The following is a 14,784-nucleotide window of genomic DNA, read 5'->3' on the forward strand; positions in this document are numbered from 1 at the left end:
TTCATGAGAAAACTGAGGTTCAGAGAAATGCCCCCAAATCCTATAGCTCTCTGAACCAATTTAGACTCGGAAGGGACCTGAAAGATCATGGGGTCCAACTATGGTTTGTTTTTTGGTTTTGTTTTGGGAGGCTTTTTACAGAGAAGGAAACTGAGGTTCACTGAGATTGAATGAAACGTCCAATGTAGTTATAACCGATAAGAGCCAGAGGCCGGGAGGTCACCCTGTTTCTAAGCATGGAGATGCTAGGTCCACTGACTCTAAATGGTCGAGTTCATGTTTGCCTTTTAAAACCGTTCACAAATCACTGAATTTATCACTTCATTTTTGCATTAGCGATAGCATTCTATTTGTATCCTGGGGACATATTGAGATGACCCAGATGGTCCATTTCTAACTGGAAAGGATCATTTAGAACAATTTGACAGACAAGGAAACGGATTCTTACCCAGACCGAGTAGGTTGTCTACATTCTCACAGAGGGTAAGGAGCAGAGCTGGAATTCGAATCCAGCGTCTGACTCGAAATCTGGAACTGTTTCCACTCTCCCACATTGCGCGATACTTTGTTGCCTTTCCCCAATCTGCCTAGAAAGCGCGGTTTTAGCTTTAGAAGCTGTAACGCCTTTAAAAGGAGCCGGAAAGGGCACACCCCTATTGGTGAGGAAGCCATACTCCCATGTGGCCCCGGAAGGGATAAATACAGATTAGTTGACGTCCAGAAGAAAAATTTAGGGAAGCCGTTGCGGACAATTAATGGAGAACGACCGAACTACTTCAACAAGTGAGAAGAAATTAAGTCCCTCGGGAGGCATTCCCATGGGTCAGGAGGTGACCGGTCCGATGCCCCAGGCGGCTAAGCTGCACTGCCCCCTTGTGGTCGAACCATGTCTAACCTCCTCTTTATTAACCTCCTGGGAAGGAGGCGGCAGTTCCATTGTAAGGCAGTTCCTGGAATGAATCAACCTGAAGCTGATCAAAGACATTTATAATCTTGGGGGGAGGGGTTCAGATTATTTTACTGCCTGTTCTATGCAAAGTTCTCGGGAGAGGCTTTCCCAGGTGGCAATGAGAAACAAGGACGGCGCGGGCCGCGGCGGCCATGGACCCGGACGGGACCGCCCTGGCCCTGTGCGGGCTGCGTCGTAATTGATCAAAGTCACAAATTTTATAGAAAGAGATGTTGCTGCCATGTTTTAAAGCGTTAGGTTTCCTAGCCAAGTCTCCAGATGGGATCATAAAAGCAACACATCCTATGACTTAAATGTGGCTGCTTAACAGTTATATTGGGTAGGCCATATTTCCTACAAGGAGGTGGTTGCTTGCCTTAGGAACTTGAGACTCTTAACAGACTTCTGGGTGAGAGCTTTCCTGGATCTCACCCACTTCTTCTCTTTCAGCCTCACCACTAGAAACCTACTCTCTGTATTGTCTGGTCAGGATTCTGCTCCGCGTGATTGGCAGCAGGGCCCATAGGGCGTCGGACTCGCCATCGGCAGGCGCCGGTTCAAATCCCACCCCGGCTGTCTGATCCCGGCGGTCTCTGCGTCTGTGCGATGAGGTCAGACTCACCGGGAAACAGTCAATTTGCGACCCTTCGGCCTCGTTTTCAGTCTGTGACTCTTCAGCCTCGTTCTCAGTCTGTGAGCCTTCGGCCTCGTTCTCAATCCGTGACATTTCGGTCTCGTTCTTAGTCCGAGACCCTTCGGCCTCGTTCTCAATCCGTGACATTTCGGCCTCGTTCTCGGTCCGAGACCCTTCAGCCTCGTTCTCAGTCCGAGACCCTTCAGTCTCGTTCTCAGTCCGTGACCTTTCGGCATCGCTCTCAATTCGTGACCCTTTGGCCTCGTTCTCAGTCGGAGACCCTTCGGCGTCGCTCTCAGTCCGTGACCCTTCGGCATCACTCTCAATTCGTGACCCTTTGGCCTCATTCTCAGTCCGAGACCCTTCGGCGTCGCTCTCAGTCCGTGACCCTTCGGCATCGCTCTCAATTCGTGACCCTTTGGCCTCGTTCTCAATCTGTGACTCTTCAGTCTCATTCTCAGTCCGTGACCCTTCAATCTCGTTCTCAGTCCGTGACCCTTCCGCCTCGTTCTCAGCCTGTGACCCTTCCGCCTCGTTCTCAGCCTGTGACCATTCAGCCTTGTTCTCAGTCCGTGACTCTTCGGCCTCGTTCTCAGCCTGTGACCCTTCAGTCTCGTTCTCAGTCTGCGACCCTTCGGCCTCATTCTCAGTCTGTGACCCTTCAACCTTATTCATTAAACCTCATCATCATAGCTAATATTTGTATGTAGCTACTATGTGAAGAGCGCCGGGCTAAGTATATTGTGCAATTACTTATCCCATTCGACCCTCACAACAACCCCGGGAGTCAGGAGCCACTATGATCCCCATTTTGCCGATCAATAACCCTAGTCACACATTAGTAACCCCTAGTAACCGCGGTTAAATGACTTTCCAAGGTCACAAAGGTAGCGAGTGTCTGTGTCTGATCTCGGCTTCCGGCCATGTTTACTTCACCACCCAGCGGTAGATGCCCGGACAGCCAATGGCCTATCCCATTCATTCCTTCCTCGAGAATGTATTAAGCACCAGCCCCACTCCAGGAACTGTCCAGGGTCCTGGGAAAACCAGGCCCTGGCCGCAAGGAACTTCTATTCTATCAGAGGAAAAATGTACGAGAATACAAACCACACACCAAGTTATTTCTGGGCGCACTCACCAGTGAGCGGGGATGGATGGGGGAGGAGAGTCAAGAAAAGATCCCTGTGGAGTGCGGCACTTTACTTTGAAGGAAACTGGGGATTCTGGGAGGGGGCGGTAAGGAGCCAATGTGTTCCAGGCCTGGGGGACAGCCAGTGCAAAGGTTCCAAGATGGAATGTCATGTGTGGGGAACACCGAGTCCTCCAGTCTAGCCGGAACCGGGATGCATGAAGAGGAGCAATATCCAATGAGCCTGGAAAGGTAAGCTGAGCCAGATTGTGAGGGTTTTAAATGCCAAATAGAAGAATTCGTATTTTATCTTAAAGGCAACGGGAGTCACTGGAGTTCTCTGACACCCCGGAACCATTCTCAAACAGAAGTTACATATATTTTTAAACCTTCTCAAAATAGTTCTGAGCATTAGGATTCTGAAGTTCCAGAGAGTTTGGATTGCTTCTCTTTCAAATGTCAGGGGAACTAAGGGTTCTTGTTTCTACCTGAGTAATTTCTCCTGGTGTAAAGGCATCTTTTAAGCAGACCCTGATCACCCACGCTGGATCCAGAAGGATTCTCAGAGATAGCTTGTCAATCTGCTTCATCTTACACTTGAAAAGTCAAGGCCAAGAGAGAGAAGCAAAATGCTCAGTCAATCACTAAGTATTCACCTTGCTTAGGAAGCAGTGCCTTATGGGTTTCCATGGACTTAGATGTTTTTGAAATTCCAAAAACACATCACTCTTTCTTAGATGGAAGCGTGCGAAACTATGGGGGTATAACAGCACATACATTGTAAGAGACAATTATTCATCGGTTGACTTTTGCTCAATTGTCTCCATAACAAGGGATGATTCAATAGGGAATATGCTGGGAAATGATTCTGTTGGGGAAAATACAATATATAAAGTTTTTAGTTGAGAAAAAATTTAAAGGACTAAATCCCATGGAACATCTCAAATCTTAACAGGCATTTAAAACATTTATTTATACTGTAAAATGGGCAAAAAAAAAAAAAAAGACAATTCATGTGTAATAATTTATTTCTATGTTTTTATTTTTGCCAGTTCTATCAAATTATTTCCAACATATAGATTAATATCATCTAGGTATGTGTGTGTGTGTATATATATATGTGTGTGTGTGTATGTATATAGACACATAGATCTATATATGTGCATACATGTATATAAACACATAAACATATATATTTATATACATATGTATGTATATTCTCCTTTCTACCGGTTTATCTTACAACATTGGGCCAAAAAACCCAACCATTAAATAAACCTGACATTTTGTGAATGTGTCTGAAAGTGTATTCAGCATTCTGAATCTGTAGTCCCCCATGCCTCAAACAAGAAGAGGGAAATGTTTTATGTTTCATCCTGTCTTGTTCAGGGTCAGGATCAGTTCTTGCAATTAATCAAAATTCAGCCTGCTTTCCCAGTTGTTTTCACTTGCAAGTGGACTGATTTAGACAAACCCCATCTTCAACTTGTCTAGGGCTTGGGGGATTTTAATAGCCTGGTGTAACAATAGCAATACAGAGGGTCATTGGATTCCCCCCCCCTCAGAAGGATATGTCATTTCATTATTCCTTCAAAGTACTCCTGGGAGTAAATTACCAACCATATTTTACCGAAAAGGGCCCCAGGAACATAATTGCTTAAAGTCATGCCACAAAACAGTAGGACAAGTACTTTTAATTCTGAGGCAGTCAGAGCTTCATCTTCCAGAGCTAGGCTTTTCCAGGATTTGAGTTTGTAGATTGTTGGGGAGGAGGTTTCCCCTCCTGTCTCCAAATCTTCACCCCTGGTGGAGTATTCAGGCAAGTCCTAGGGGTGATGGAGCTGAAATCAATTAAACATCTGCCAGGGCAACATTTTCCTTCCAGAAACCTGTTGGGATGCCCCCTGGTGCCCTAGAATACTCAGGGATACAGTTTTAAAACTTGGATGGCACAAGCCTGAGTGAAGCTGTGTAAATACTACTACTGGAAACAGAAAGATCCAGTCCCTTTTGACAATGGCAGAGAATTCCAAAAAATAGAGGAACAACAATATTTAAAGTGCTTGCTGCTTTCTGAAAATTCTTTATTTTACCTGAGTGATTTTAAAACATCCTAGTGCTCAGAAATTTGTTTTTTTAGCCCAGAATTAAAATTTCTTTAACATTTCCATTAATACCAATCAAAGGATGGTGGATTACAACCCCGAGGAAACCTTAAGAATCCAACCCTCTTATTAGGCAAATGAAGAAATGCTGACAGAGAGATAGGTGATTTGTTCAGGCTACCCAGACAAAGCAGCATTTGAGATGGGGTTTGAACTTGGGTTTTAGGATGGCCACACCTAGAATATGCTTCTTCTAAGGGTTATCAGTTCAGAGATGGAATGTATTTTTAGGAATCTTCCTAGTTCTAACCCTCTCTTATTTGATGGATAAGGAACATGGACCCTATGAGGTCACAAACATAATAAGGGCCAGTCAAGAGTACTGGAACAAAGGTTCTCTGACTCCCCATTAACGCTCTATTCCTCCCATCCTGTTCCCTTCTCTTAGCAACTTATTGTCTTACAGAGATGTTCTTTGTTTGTGTGGTTGTTGAGTCATGTCCGACTCTCCATGAGCCTATTTGGGGTTTTCTTGCAAAGATACTGGAGTAGCTGGCCATTTCCTTCTCCATCTCATTTTATAGATGAGGAAATTGAGGCAGAGTGAAGTTACTTGCTCAAGGTCACACAGCTAGTAAGTGTCTGAAGCTGAGTTTGAACTCAACTCTTCCCAACTTCAGACCTGACATTCTATTCACTGCAAAACCTAACTGCCTGGTTTATTGAGAGGTGAAGTACAGCAATTAGTCCATGGCAAATGGCAGAGCTGGGATTTGAAACCAAAACCTCTGAATCTGAAACACCCTGATTTCTGCAGATGATAGGAAATCCACATCTTTGGATATCACAAATTGACAGTTTATCTTAAGATGGGCAAAAGAGGAAGGCATTTGTATGAATACAAAGTACCATTGCTTATATTTGCTATAATTTCAGTGGGATGTAAGCTCATTGAGGACAGGGGCAATTTTATTTTTGTTTTTGTATTACTAGTCTTTAGTACTTTGCCTAACCTTTAGAAGGCACTGAATAAATCCGTGTGAATTGATGGACAAAGAATATGGAACCTCATTAAGCTCTTTCCCAAGTCCCTATAGCCCAAATCCTCTCCATCAGTGGATATCAAACTTTTTGGTCTCAGGACCCCTTTCTACTATTGTCCTTGTAGGTTATATCTATCAGTAGTTACCATAACAGAGATTAAAGTCTTTGGTATTATTGTAAAAATTAGTTTTGAACTTGTAGATCCTATGAAAGAGTCTTAGGGATCCTTAGGCCCTCCCAGACCACACTTTGAGAGCTGCTACACTTCAGCATACAGATAATCTCCTGGTCTAAATGGCATAGAAAGAGATTCTCCTTTAAGGACCTTCTTGCTGGAACAAAACATGTTCTCTCTCAAACCGGGCAGCTGAAACTCAGAAAGCAAAAATTTAATTCCCTTAGCTTTTTAAATGGATTTCCAATGTAATCACAAAATTTCTAATTCCCCCATCTCCCACCACGAGGTTCCTTCCAGCTTTGAGTCAATGGTTCCGAGTTCTTTCTCAGAGGATGTATGACACATTCATTTGACCCAGAAAAGATCTATTGGGAATGATCTTTCGGAAAACACTACATCTAAGGTAAGGTAGATAGAAGCCTTACAACTATCCTTTCCAGATTTACATTTGCCCATCAAGATAAAGCATCGTGATTCCAAAGCTTTCTCAGATTCTTTTAGAGTGGTATAGTCTTTCTGTTTTTTATCTTTGAGTAACTGGAAGTTGTTCTAAAAGTGACCCAGTTTCATGGGAACTTTTCTATACATTTCTAGCTTAGCAGGAAGAAATTTAAAAAAAAATTGAAGCAACAAAAAAGTGTCAAGAACAGACTAGAATAGAAATCTTGAGATAAAATTTTCTTGATTGGTGTTCATTTGCAGTTCAATATTATCTAAAAAATATTCATTGTTTACTGTTTTGATCCATTAGCATAGATAATTTTTTTATCTTTCTTTGATTCAATCGGGGTTAAGTGACTTACTCAGGATCACATAGCTACCAAAATGTCTGAGGCTGAATCTGAACTGAGATTCTCCAGAGACCAGGGGCAGTGCTCTATCCACTGGACCACCTAGCTCCTGCATACCATGGCATCCTTTCCCCTGATAATCATGGTCCTCTTCAAGAACAAAGACAACAACCTTTTAGGTACTGAGCACACAAGAACAAAATGAAAAAACAAAAACCAAATGCCCTCCTTCAAATGCTTCCATTCTGATGTATTTTGGAACTACCAAGAGTGATGTGGAACTTTTTACTCAGAATGTAATCAGCAGGTACAATCCTTAAAATCAAGGGCTTTTTCTGAGTTCTTTTTCCTTATCTTCTTCCTCTTCTTTTTTCCTCTTAAAAAAAAACCCAAAACACCATTTCTTTTAGTTCTGGAGAAATTTTTTCCCTTTGAGATCTGTTTGAAAATGTGATCCTGTCTATTTTTAATTTAATTATTGCATTCTATCTGAAAAATATCTGTAACTTTTTAAGTAGTATGAACAGGAAAATGCTAAAAGACTCAAGCCCTCAATACATTCATCTCAACTATCCAGAAAATGGGTCCAAGAGTAAAGGAAAACAGAGATTTTGTAGAATTCTAGATGATGACCTAAATTCCCTACCAATATTTTGCAAGCCTTTCTTGTGATGTATTCACATTTAAATTTTACATTTATAATTCTGTGTACAAAAACATTTACATTTTACATTTATAATTCTGTGTATAAAATCATTTAAATTTTACATTTATAATTCTGTGTACAAACAGATTGAGTTAACTTTCGATTTAAATCTGAAATTCTGGAAAAAAAAATCAATCTTCATCTCTCAATAAATTTTATCGTGGGTTAAATTCATTTTAAATCCACTCTAGAATGTTCTCCAATTCAGTCACATTTAAACTTGTTTTTCAGAAAAGAATAGGAAAGAAAAGAATCTCTCTGCCTCTCCATGACGTTTATAATTGATTATCTAATTTAAAACATGTAGATTCCACAGCAATAGTCACTATGGAAATAGTAACATATAGGACTCAATTCTAATTCAAGACACAGTGTATAGAGTTGAGTGGTGAAGATTTCCCAGCATGTTTTGAAAAATCTGCTATAGTTTACAAAGGCAGAGGCAGTTTGGTGAGTTTTAAAGAAATGGGAGCTCTGTGGATCAGCCTGAGATTTTTGAAACATGCAGTATACAATAGTCTTTCCTTTTCATTTCTTGGTACTTTGTATTCTAAGTAGTCAGGATTCTTTTATTGGTGTTTTTAGGATGGAAACATTAATTTAGTTAAGGAATCCAAAATAAATAACGTTATCAGACATTTATTTTTTTTCTAAAATAATTTTCCACAACCTCATGAAAAAACCCCCCCCCACAATTTTTAACATCTGTTTAAATTTTGAGTTTTAAATTCTCTCTATCCCTCTCTTCTTTCCCCCCTTCCTGGGACGATAAGCAATCTGATATGTTATACGTGTGCACTCACAGGCATTTTTCCTAAAGTCTGTTGGTTCTGGTGGTTTAACTTCTCAAATTCAAGGGTCTTATTAAAAATACTTGACAAGCATAGAATGGATAACAATGAGTTTAAATAGAATTGTCGCTTGCATCTTAATTTACACCTAATTATCAAGCTTATTTTAGTTTTAGGAACTGTTTAAAAATATATTTGCTTGTTGAAAAAAATCATCAGCTTAAAAAAAAGATAATAATAGAAATAATTTATTCTGAAGTTAAATATTGACATGAAAAGAACTTTATATTTGTTAGAAGTTTTAAGAGTTTAAAAAAAATCAGACAACTAGGTTTTTTTAAAAGTTCTTTGACTTCCCTACTCTCTTGCAAGCATTCAGGGTCATTTCCCAAATCACGTTAAAACAAAGAAATCTACAGGGATAACTTGCCTTTCAAGACCATAAACAGTGCCATGGAGTGATATCTGCTGGTGTTGCTTTATTAAGCAGTTCCATTTCTTCACAATGTTCAATGTACTTTAAAAGATTGATGATTAAAAATCGATTTTCCCAATATCTCTCCCTAAGCAAAGACATTTAGACTTAAGACCACATTTTCTGACTGCCAGCCAAGAAACCACCAGTCAAAAAGAATTGGGGTCTATCCTGACAGTGAATGAGATGGTGACATATGACCATTGCCAGATCCTTACTCACTTATCTCTGGTCACCAGCTCAAGGGAGAGTGCCCCAGCCTCTATTTCACTTCTACTAAGATCCACTGTATAAATTATGACAACTTTTGATGCCTTTTCCCTTTCCTTTTTCCCTTGTGTTTAGGTGCTACTTCTCTTCTTTAGTGACTTTCTGTCTCTCCCATTAATGGGGGAAAGGAAGGCCTCTGATCTCCAGGCTAGATCCAGGTTCCTCTTGCTAATGTGGAGTGCTTTCAGTAATGTCTATCTCTTCACGACCTCCATTTGGGGTTTTCTTGGTAAAAATTCTAGTTTGCTGTTTCCTTTTCCAGGTCAATTTACAGATAAGGAAACTGAGGCAAGCAGGTGAAGTGATTTGCCCAGGGTCAAGCTAGTGAGTGTCTGAGGATAGATTTGAACTCAGGAAAAGGAGTCTTCCTGATTCTAAGCCCAATAATCTATCCACCAGTGTGCCCTCTGTGATCTGCTAGATCTGCCCTTTTCTATGAAGGCCATGAGAAGAAGTTCAGCCAGAAGTTTGGGGTTCAGATCCCTACTCTGATACGTTTTACTGGTGTGACCCGATATCTCTCTGGATCTCACTGTTTTTATCTGTTCAAAGAGAGAGATGGACTTCTAGGGTCTCTTCTTGCTCTAAATCCCCTATCTCTTCATGTGAATAAATGAATCTAGAAAGCATTTTCCAAGTCCCGTTCAATGTGGAGGTCTCCCCATAATTATCTAGGATGCTAGGGTCTGTCTCAGCAGCAGCTGACATTTTGCAGAGACTTATTCATACTGCCAAATGTATTAGGACGAGAGATGTGTGAAATTCAGAGACGTGTGAAAAACCTTATTTTTTTTTGTCCTGGTTCAAATAGGTTTGTACCAGGCTTTAATATTTCTTTACATTTCTTTTTCCATCAATCTTTCTAACTTCAGTTATTCACACTACAAAATGTCAGATCAACTAATTTGACTTAGGAAGTGAAACAAACAAACACAAAAAAACCCAGCTTTTGATTTGGAGAGTCCTATCCAAATTTTAGTTCCGTCTCTGTGAAAGCCATAGAATGATAGTTGATATTTCTGTCTGAAGGATTAATTAATGATTTCTTATCTACATCCAAACATGGGGTGGGGAGAGAAGAAATCCCCTAAAGTACTGCTTTAATACTGGAAATTGCCACTTGCCAACAAAGGGATTTAGAGTACCTGCTTCATTATCACAGTATGTGACAGACATTTGGTTTAGGTCTTAACAACATACTGGGATCTCAGGAAGCAGGGTGGTCCAATGGGTAGGGAACCTCTTCCTGATTCCCTTATTAGCTTCCTGATATTGGTCAGATCATCTAAGTTCACTCACTCTGTTTTCTCAATCTGCGAAACAAAAATTTCTACCTGCCAACATAGAGGATCAAATGAGATATATAAACCTCTTTGCAAATCTTAAAGCTTTATATAAATGCAAGTTACTATTATTGTTATTGTTATTATCTCAATTATCTAATTCAGGCCAAAGAAATATTTCATCTCAGTCATCTGAATATTTGGTATAAAATTTAAAAACAATATGTCAATTCCCAAAAGTATTTTGTTTTGTTTTTTTAATATTTGGCACATATCTTATTACATTATATGTTGCTTCAGAAATTTCTAAGATCAGTATTGATATATCACCCGACAATGTTGTGTATTTGGGAAGAGGGGTCTTGTGTGGCTTATTTGTCTTTATAAATAATCATCAATTTTGGAGGGTCCATAATGTGATTTAATCTGTGTGGGGAAACCCTCAGAATGGAACTCTCGAACATGTTGCTGTTTAGCAACTTGCTGTCATTTCTAGGCTCAAGATTGCCTGAGAAATTCAGTGTCTTACCCCTGGAGACCAGCTAATATGGGCTGAATTTCTGGATTTCAAAGCTCAGCACACTTTCAGGCTTCTTCTTAATGATCATATTGAAAATAAAACCAATAGGAAGATAGGATCCTGCCCAAGAGCCCACAGTCTCTCTTAAGGCAAGAGTTCTAAATCTTTTTGTCAATCGGTTTGCTTGTTTTATGAATCTCTTGAATAATCCCATGAAATTCAAGGACTTCTCAGAATAATATTCTTAAAAGCACATGATTGGAAAGGAAACCAATTCTATTCAAAGGCATTTTCCAAGATATAGACAAAACAAGTTCTCCAACCTAGTTAAGAAGCCCAGTCCTAAGAGAGACATGATTGGGAATCCAAGGATACTTGGCGATCTCTTCAAAGGAGATGTATTTATGAGTTTCTGATATTTATTTCTCTCTCAATTTGATTTGCCATTTACGTTAAAACAAGATTTTGAAAAAAAAAAAAGTGTTTTTGATGCTACTTGGCATATATCTTATTACATTATGTGTTGCTTTAGAAATTTACAAGATCAACATTGAGATGTCACCAGACAAACATCCATGCTCGTGCTGTGATAGACAGTCACAAGCACCTCCCAAGGAAGCAGCAGATATTTACACTGAACCCAAATAGAAAACTATGGCGATGTCAGCACATTTCATGTCGCTCTAAAGGCGGCTTCCACTCAGCCTCCTCCTTAATTTGCTCGCTGGTGACCAGAGTGTACATCTCCAGGGCTGGGATCATTCTGTGTGGGCACAACAAAGGCAGGGGAAACATCACTCTCCACTGCATGGTATCAACAGATTTGGGGGAGGGTCAGAAGCGCCTTGCCCTGCCATGTACGGAGTGAGATGCCGCCTTGATGGGATGTGACTGTGTTATGTAAGAGTAGCAGCCCATTAAAAAGTGAAAGACATAGGACTCAGCTGACTTGGGACTGACAGCTCATTGTTGGCTTCAGGAGGAAGCTGCCAGAACTTCCTTGTCTCTTTTCCCTGTCCATCCCCCCTCCAATGGGATTAATTGAATTAAGAAATGGCTTTGATGACTTATGTACACAGGCTCTGTGTACCCAGGGCTCTTGGCTTGATTGCTTTTCCTGAACTGGCCAAGTGATTCAGCTAAATACCAGTGTATGTGAATTTCCAAATGGAACCACCTGTTTTGGGTAATGCAAGTCCATAGAATCCTAGTTCAAGAGCTAGAAGGAACCGCCAAAGCTTTCTAGTCCTATCGCCTCATTTTACCCATGGGGAAGCTGAGAATAGGACTTAGAGCTGGAAATTACCTAGGAAATTCATTTGTTTACAGCTAGAAGGGACTTTTTTTTCTTTTCTTTTTTTTATTAATTTTATAATTATAACATTTTTTGACAGTACATATGCATAGGTAATTTTTTTTTATAACATTATCCCTTGTACTCCCTTCTGTTCTGAATTTTTCCCCTCCTTCCCTCCACCCCCTCCCCTAGATGGCAGGCATTCCCATACATATTAAATATCTTATAGTATATCCTAGGTACAATATATATGTGCAGAACCGAATTTTGTTGTTGTTGTTGCAAAGGAAGAATTGTATTCGGAAGGTAAAAATAATCTGGGAAGAGAAACAAAACAAAATGCTCACAGTTTACACTCATTTCCCAGTGTTCCATTTCTGGGTGTAGCTGATTCTGTCCATCATTGATCAATTGGAATTGGATTAGCTCTTCTCTGTGTGGAAGATATCTACTTCCATCAGAATACATCCTCATACAGTATCATTGTTGAAGTGTATGATGATCTCCTAATTCTGCTCCTTTCACTCAGCATCAGTTGATGTAAGCCTCTCCATGCCTCTCTGTATTCCTCCTGTTGGTCATTAGAAGGGACTTTTGAGGTCATTTAGCCAACTTCCCTTAAAGGAAACTGAGCCCCAGGGACTGGACATAATTTGCTCTTCTGCAGCTCAGCAGCAAGCAAGGGATCTAAACTCAAGTCCTGAATTAAAAGATGGATAAACAGGGAGTTCCTAAGACTTGAATTCCAATCTTGAGTGGCAAGTCACAAGCTCTCTGGGCCTCCTTGGTAAGATGAAGTCTCTTTCAATTCTAGATCTATCATCCTAGAAGATAATCCAGGCCTCTTCCCCTGATGGACTGATGAAGAGACTTTGGTCCAGAGAAGGGGATATTACTAATAAGCAGAACTGAGATTTAATGCTGGTCTTTTGATTTTGAGTCATATGCTCTTTCCTAGAGGGGGAACTAGGCCTGGGTGATGAGAGCTTTGCTCCAGGATTCTAAAATTTACAGGGGATGAGAGTATTTCTATTCCTGCAAGGATACACAAGTAAGCAGGAATTCATTATATGCCAAGAATTTTATTGCCATTCTGGACAATTCTAATTCATGGGCTGTTGGTTTCATATATTGAGCCAAAATCTGTGCTATATTGTCTCCATTGCTATTTGGAGCCAAAAAGTCTCAACCCTCTACCAGATGACATATTTAAAGAGAAAAGTCTGACTGTCATAAGAAGATTAGATGTAGAACTAAAGGGAATCTTCACAGCCATCTAATCTGATCTCCTCTTTTTACAGATGGAAACAGAGGCACAGAGAGATTAAAGTGATCTGAAAAAGATCTGAACCCAGAGCTTCTGATTCTTGTTATTATACCCCTGTATCTCATTGTCAGGTAAGACTTCCCTATGTTCTATATTTCTGGTATATGGTGAAGGACAAAGAAAGTGACAAATACCATTAAGGAAAAGACATTAAAAAGTCGGAATGGGAAACTGAGATTATCACTTAAGAATCATGCAGGGTGTCCCAGATGGACAGGACTGAGCTTCTGCCTATTATAACTGGCCAAATATCAGGCAGTTTTGGGGACCATTATCCCTTCCCCTCCATCCAGCATCTGGAATCATAGAATGATGCAGAACAGGTCTTAAGAGACCTGTTCAAATGCCTTTTAATATACGTGCAGATTCTCAAAAACTAAAGGGGGACTTATCAGGTTATTGATGGAGCCAGGATTATTACCCAGGGATCTTTTGCTCTTCATACTGTGGCATAGGCTGATGGCTCTCTGATCTGCCCACCACAGACTCCAGGTTTTCCTCTGAAGACATTAGCCAAAATAATGCCCCAACAGATCTTCTCATTTTTAAACTAAACATATATTATTTCTCTCCTCCAACCTTTTGCTATATGGTAGTAAGCTATGAAATGCATAATTTAAAATGTATATCACACAGAGAAAGATGGAAAAATAGATAGTTGGTATGGACAGACTACAATAGATAACCAGTGAAGATCTCTGAATAGTTGTAAAAGATATCATTAAGAAATGAATGAATGAAAACCATGCATTAAACTCTTACTGTGTGCAGAACACAGAGAGAAGCCTGATAGTCCCTGCTTCCAAGTTCACATTCTAATGGGGAAAGCTGATAACTGAGAGAAGGGTTCATTTGCAAGATAGATGGGAAAGTCCAATGGCCATTAGGTTATTGTAGCAGTGCCAGATATGAAATAAAATGATCTGGATAGCAAGTAATCTAATTTGGCTGAGATGCAAAGGGGTGAAATTATTGATATGCAAACTAATCTCCATTTTTGAGCTGATAAAGCCATATCTATTTCCGATTATGACCATTTTGGCCAAGGACTTTGGCAGCAAGAATGTTCTTTGCCAGGTCTTCACTCCTGCAGCTCCTGAGGAAGCTAGAGCTGCAGGTGTAAGTCATGTCCCTAAAGGGGTATCTCCCTTGGAGAATTGTAGCAGAGGTCAGGGTAAAGGTAGGTCTGAAGTCCATGGGATGCTTTTAGGCATTTAGGTCCCTTGGGATCTCATAGGAAATGGTGATCATAGCGGTAATGTCTTGATCTGTCTTGCTTAAGCCT

General features: G+C 40.3%; 1 long non-coding RNA gene across 1 annotated transcript in view; it reads left to right on the plus strand.

The window, feature by feature from the left end:
• Positions 1 to 840: 840 nt before the first annotated feature.
• Positions 841 to 14,784, plus strand: part of LOC141551954 (uncharacterized) — a 40,395-nt gene continuing 26,451 nt past the window's right edge. The window contains exons 1-2 of the long non-coding RNA XR_012485027.1: positions 841 to 2,964; positions 13,474 to 13,570. This is a non-coding gene — a long non-coding RNA (uncharacterized LOC141551954). The remainder of the gene's footprint in view (positions 2,965 to 13,473; positions 13,571 to 14,784) is intronic.

Source organism: Sminthopsis crassicaudata, chromosome 1 (genome assembly GCF_048593235.1).
Source record: "Sminthopsis crassicaudata isolate SCR6 chromosome 1, ASM4859323v1, whole genome shotgun sequence".
Classification (NCBI taxonomy): Eukaryota; Metazoa; Chordata; class Mammalia; order Dasyuromorphia; family Dasyuridae; genus Sminthopsis; species Sminthopsis crassicaudata.